This window comes from Calypte anna, chromosome 3 (genome assembly GCF_003957555.1).
Source record: "Calypte anna isolate BGI_N300 chromosome 3, bCalAnn1_v1.p, whole genome shotgun sequence".
NCBI lineage: Eukaryota > Metazoa > Chordata > Aves > Apodiformes > Trochilidae > Calypte > Calypte anna.
In genome coordinates, this window is record NC_044246.1 from 62,989,565 (window position 1) to 62,996,164 (window position 6,600).

At 43.5% G+C, this 6,600-nt stretch overlaps 1 non-coding gene across 1 annotated transcript; it reads left to right on the forward strand.

The window, feature by feature from the left end:
- Window positions 1-6,172: 6,172 nt before the first annotated feature.
- On the forward strand, window positions 6,173-6,244 carry TRNAE-CUC. Its single transcript has one exon. It is a non-coding gene; the product is annotated as a tRNA-Glu (tRNA).
- The last annotated feature ends 356 nt before the right edge of the window (window positions 6,245-6,600 follow it).

Here is a 6,600-nt window from a genome sequence, read left to right on the forward strand (position 1 = left end):
TCTAGTAAAGCACAGAAGAATAGAGCCCTACTCCAAGCTAGTTGTCTGGCACTGCTTAGGCAACAAAATTGGAGGGGGGGGGGAAAGAGGAAGAAAACTGCAGACCTACCATAGTACCACTTAAGTACCACTTCTTTTGGATTCACCACACTGCAACAGAAGTTATGCAGCCCTATTCATGAAAGCATCTACTTATCTCTTATCTGAATTTACATGGCATTGACAGAAATTAACACCTTATTTTAGCTCCATGAAAAGCTGTCTCTAGCCTACTGTACCAGCTCACTGCCCACATCACTGTCCAAGCACTTCTGCCATACTGTGTAGAAAGCTCTGAGGACAACACATAGATTCCATATAGAAGACAAAGAAATTACATGTTTCTACAGCATCTACCTTGCCCCAAGCATTTCCAATACATATTCCAGACTACTGGCGGGGTAAGAAATCACTCACACTCCTGTCAGAGCAGAGAGTAATCAGGCAAGGACCGGAACAAACACATGGGACAAGGAGGCTGAGAGGAGACCTTATCACTCACTTCAGCTGCCTCAAGGGAGGTTGGAGTGAGGAGGGAAACAGCCTCTGCTCCTTAGTGTAGTGTGATGGGACCAGAGGAAATGGATGAAAGCTGTGCCAGGGGAGGTTTAGGCTGGAGGTTAGGAAACATTTTTTCACTGAGAATGGAATGCACTGCCCGGGGCAGTGGTGAAGTCACCATCCCTGGAGGCATTTAAAAGGCTTTTCGACCTGGTCCTTAGGGACATGGCTTAGCAGTTAGCTCATGGTGTTGGTCAAAGCTTGGACTGGATGATCTTGGAAGTCTCTTCCAACCTAAAATATTCTGTGATTCTGTGTAAGTTCTGGTTACAGCACCGTGGGTTATGGCTGGCAGCTGAACCCACAGATTTCATGTTGTTGGAGAAAACTGCAATAGTAGGATCTTAGATACCATTCGATTCTACTGAATCTGGAAGAAGCCTGGCTATCTGTTAATATTAACATGATATACATATATATGCACACATCACCTCTGAAATAAAATTTAGTTTTGGAATCTCTACAACATAGAGGCCAGAAGACAGTCTGAATGGTTTGCTCTTTCCCACAGTAATATGCTTCATGGCAATTGACTTTAACACAAATGATTTAACATCATTTAATCACAGAATCATAGGATGGTCTCAGTTAAAGATCATCGAGTTCCAACCCCTCCTGCATGGGCAAGGACACTTTCCACTAGACCAGGTTACCCAAAGCCTCATCCAGTCTGGCCTTGAAAATTTAATTCACTTAGTTTAATTAATTGTCCTTGTGACATCAATCCTTGGAATATCTGAAAAAGTCTTAAATTCATGTGACTCATTCTTTTCAGACTTGGGCTGATTTTTTTTTATCACTGATTGCACCATTTTGATAGGGACAAGATGCAAGTTGCTTTTTCAGTTGATTCCAAATTGTTTTGGGAGTATTTACCCTTGAAAAATATTTCTTACAGAAACTCACACATGTGGAAGACAGAATAAACCTGGGATACCTAAATACAATGTTTGCATGGGGTTTGACCTGCCACAATATGTATTTCAGTGTATGTTAATACAGCTGCATACAACACAGAGATAAAAGTTGACGGGGATAATAACAATAAGTTTATGGCCTGCACTCAGATCAGTTCACACTAATATAAGGGAAAAAAATATTGTATTGCTCATGCAATTAGTTTGTTTTTACCACCTGCAACTGTTAGCTTATTGCTCCTTTACTTATGAAAGACAGCCTGCCATAAAGAATTACAGTGATGAGCTTGAACTGCAGTGATGAGCAGTCCAGTTTTGAGAAGGTATAAAAATAAAGGTGACACCAATCTTCTTTTTTCCATTAGCAGTCATTCTGGTTTTCCCAATTACTCTTACAATTATTCACTGTGAAGCAGTCACAAAATAGGTTTCATACAGGCAGATTTTATGCATAATTGAGGCTCTGCTTGATCCTACCATACACTGGGGGATGACTTCTGTAAGAATACATTGCTATTTTTAGCTTGGTTTCATCAGTTTATGTAATGATGAATTTTCTGAGTGTCCCCAGCTAACCCTGTAACTTTGAATTGATGGTTTAGCTATAACTCTATTTGACAGAAGTATTGAAAATGCCTACAAGTTTTGCAGAAGTAAGAGAGACCAGAGCTTGAAACTTTTATAAGTTCTCCCCTAGTGACTGATTCTGTGTACGCTTTTCTACTGTCTAGTAGAGCAAGCCAGAAGCTGTTTCCAAAATGCTCTGCAGAAGACTAAAAGGAACTTGCTCACCATACATAAGAAGATGATAAAAAGTCATATTTGTTTCAACTAAAGTGTTTTATTCAGCTCAGAGGACACTGGATGAAACATCTCACCATAACACATCATTCTGAATCCCAGAATCATTTGTGTTTTAACAAAGGTTAAGAGAATGAAAAGCTGACACAGGTCTTGCTGGACCTAATACAGTGTAAGGGGAAGAACAATGACCAGTGTAAGGTCAAGGAAAACAATATAAGAACTTATAAAATTATTTATAAAAATATTGCTGGTCAATTATTTGCCCATTTTTCTTTAGGCTCTTTAAAATATTTTCTGCACATAGCAAATTACTAGTCTGCACAGTATTTAGACATGACAATGCAAATTCTCACAGGCTGCCCCCTACCTCTATTTAAATTAAACTACAAGAAGACAGAGCAAGTCACTGTACAGTTTGGAAGATTATCTTCGAGCTAGGAGTATCAGAACTGCTGTAACATTTGTACAACACTTTTTCAGATTTTCCTTAGGTGATTTCCATAAAAGCACTATTATGGTGAAAATAAATACAAAGAAATATAAGATATTCCCCCCATAAAATAATTATAAGATAACTGTTAAGTAACCATTATGACCATACATGGAAATTAAATATAAAATAGCAAAAGGCCGTGCATCATCTTTTCCTTTCCCCTCCTCTTTACCTCCCTGAAACTGGGATGATGTACATTTTAAGTCACAGTAACTTAAAGAAGAAAAGCTGATGTCAAGAATTCCAAGATCAAATACACAATTGAGGAATGAGAGGAGTGGTAAATGCACACATTACACATAGTTATAAATATAACTTACAGTTTATGTGCAAATCAAAGATTTTCACTGCTACTGAAATATGTACCCCAAGGTTCTAAAACCAATTTATATTCACCATTATATAAGGGAAATATACTCAACTAATATACTTTACCTCATCATCACATTACTTTGATATTATCCTTACTCACCTTTACATAGTAAGCCTACTGTCACACATCAATTAACATGCAGAATTAAATTAATATGTAATATATTCATACAGAACAGGCAAGTTAATTGCATGCTGCTTTCCATTTAAAGTAATGCCTTGCATTTAAAGTAATGGCTCTGATTTTTCAGGTTCCAACATTCAGCTTTGCACACCATACTCTGAAAGCTGGGGTACAGGACCTCTAACGTTGAACGTTACTCACGTGGTTTTACAGCGTTCTGTTGCGTTAAGTGAAAAGAAACATCGGCCTCTGACATTCCTCCCCTGGTGCTTTTGGGAAGATCATCCTTCTCCAGCTAGCATCCAAGGGATGCAGGCACAGGCACTGGCTGCTTCTGCGCTGGCAGGAGGCTTAATCGCTGACAGTTTCACTGATGCATTTCTCTATCGGATGCAGGAAGCCAGAGAAGAGGCATAATCTTTTGTCAGTGCACATGAATTGCCCATAAAAGAAAGCTATTGTTAAAAATAACCAGACAGCATATGGCTCTCAATGCTATTTTCTTGGTGGTCTGGTAGTCAGCACCTCACAACCTTGGTTCACATAGGGGAAACGATTTCCTATCTGAGTTAAACCTCTCTAGTACATACATTATATTTCACTTCTCTCATGGCTCTAAACCACAATCCTCTCACAGGCAAGCGAAAATTTAGTATAATATGTTACACATTTTTAAAATAACTTTCTAACTGTCAAGCATAACAGAGCAAGAATTATTTGTTTCTTCACCTAATAGTTTCATAGGACATGGTCAAACCATGTTTGCCCACCCTGCCATCAGCCATGAGATCCCATCTTTCATAGGGTCAGCTACTGTTATGAAATCACTGGGGGGGAATATTTTGTCTTTCTCAGGCAGATTAGGAATTGGGAAGCTCACCCCTTCTTCTGAAGTGTCACACAACAAAGGCACTTTTAGCACAAACCGTGGCAACAGTCCTTTTACAGCACACATCTTCAACACTGCAAATGCAGCTGATGTGGACTTGCCCTAGTTTTAACTTAGGTGTCTCTAGTGCTGCTAAGCATCAGTCATGGAAGCACAGAAAGCAGTACCTCTCTGAAACACACCTGAGAAATGTTCAGGGTAGGGAATGCTTTTAACCATGACATCATGGATCCAGTGAAACATACACACTCCTTTAAAGCTAACCCAGTTTCTTCAGCGCAGAACCACCTTAATATTTGGTTGGTGTTTCTTGCAGGTCCTGAGTTGGAGGAAAACAGGTCCCACTTTGCCTTGCTCTTCAACATGGGTCGCAGATCACCTGCTGGGACCTGGTGCCCTCTCTGACAGAACCACATCCTCCTCTTTGCAGTGGCCTCAGACTCCCAGTCTGAGCTGTGCTCAGCCTTCATCACTGCACAGCTTTGTCTCCCCAAGGTCAGAAATGCCTTGGTTTTACCAAAGAAGATGCTATAGCTATACATATATTAAGTGTATTTCTTGCAGTATGTAAGACACCTGACTGTCTCTAAAAGGGCTTGATTGTAACCTCATGTTTTATAAGCTATCTATATCATGGTACACTAAAACTGTGGACAAAAGAAAGCTCCATCTCAATCAAGATACATGTTTTGTTCAAGCCAAAGGTATGGGATGAAATGAACCATTGGCTGAGCAGGCTTTTGGCGAGACAGAAACCAAACACCCAAACCTCCCGAGTTTTCCTTCCTGAGGGAACCCAGGCTCTTTAAGTTTGCCTTCAGACTCTGAAGCTTTTGAAGAAAAGCTAAGGCATATTTGCAGAATCCACAGGCATGAAGCCTGAAGCTTATCTATCTTAGTATGGAAAGGTTTCTTGTATAATATGCATTTCAGAGGCAGAGTGTTTAATAACTTGCGAAATTTGCTCGTGCAAAGCAGACCCTCTTATATTACAGGCACTGCTTAAATAGGAAAAATTACTTCTGCTAATACAGCTTGCAGACCTACTTTGCTCATGAAATCAACATACCAGCATAAAAAGCGCTCCTGCAGATGTCATCTGCATGGATGGCGGAGTTCTCCCTCATCTCATAGAAACCTTACCAAAAAAAAATCAAAATCTCAGATCCGGTCTATCAGGTAAGAAGGCCCTGGCAGCGCAAGCTCAGTGCTCTGCCAGTCCGCTTTACCCCAGTGCAGCCCCGGACACGGGCCCTTGCATCGGCTCCCCCTTGTGGACCAGACACCGAAACCCGAAGCCGCTGTGGTCTTTTGTGTTCCCACAGCCTGCCTGAAGAGCAACAAAGCTGGAACGGAGGAAGTGCCAGCTTCACGCACCTTCCTCCCCTCCCGGGAGCCGCGGGCCGCGATGTGAAGCGCAGAGCCGGTACAGCAATACCCCTGGCTTGTAAGGAACAGCGTGGGCAGGCAACAAAAAAAATGAGGAAAAATCCCTTCGCTCAGCCCCACTCCTACCCGGAGCTGCCACCAGCTCCGCAGCCCAGTGCCGAGGGAGGTGGGAGACCCGACCAGTCCCGGGTGCTCTCCAGAGCCTTCCGCCTGACCACCCGAGCTCTGCCCCGGCCACACAGGGCTTTCCTCATGCTCTGTGCGGGGAACGCTTTCTGCCTGTCCTGGACCCAGGGCAGAGCCCGAGGCTCTGTTCCACCCGGACTCCCACCGCCATGACGCCTCCCGCCCACTGCAGGGGCCCCTCACCCGCCTCGCCTTCTCCTCCCCACGCTCCCCATCCCTCTTTCTTTGGGGTGGCAGAGAACGTCCCTCCATACACACAGCTGCCTCCGGGGCTTGGCGCTGCCCAGAAGAAGGGAGAGCAAAGGAGGGAAGCGAACAGAGCATGAGGACAGTGTGAGAGGGGAAGGTCGTGGCTGTAGTTGCCTTTTATTGAGTCAGGTTTAGCAGCACTGCACAGATCCCTGGTGGTCTAGTGGTTAGGATTCGGCGCTCTCACCGCCGCGGCCCGGGTTCGATTCCCGGTCAGGGAAGCCTACTTTTTTTTTTTTTTTTTTAATCCCTCCCCGACATATCTGCTTTCCAGTTCTCCTGGAATTGGAAAACAAACTGCTGCTCCTCTTCTGCTGCTGTTACGATTCAGGGAGCAGCCGGCCTGCTGCTGTGCGATCCCAAGAAGTCAGTCTCGTTGCCCAACAGCAAGAGATAATAAGAGGCACTTGGAGGTTTGGAGGAGTCATGAAGGAAGGAGGTGTGCACTGTGAGATCCCACTGCCCTGTGCAGGTATGGGCAGGCAGGGGTAGGCTGCCCAGATGTAGCATCTGTCTGAAAGTCTTCCCTTTAAAAAACTGCCTGTGAATACCCCTTGCCCATCCACAGGGTTTCTAG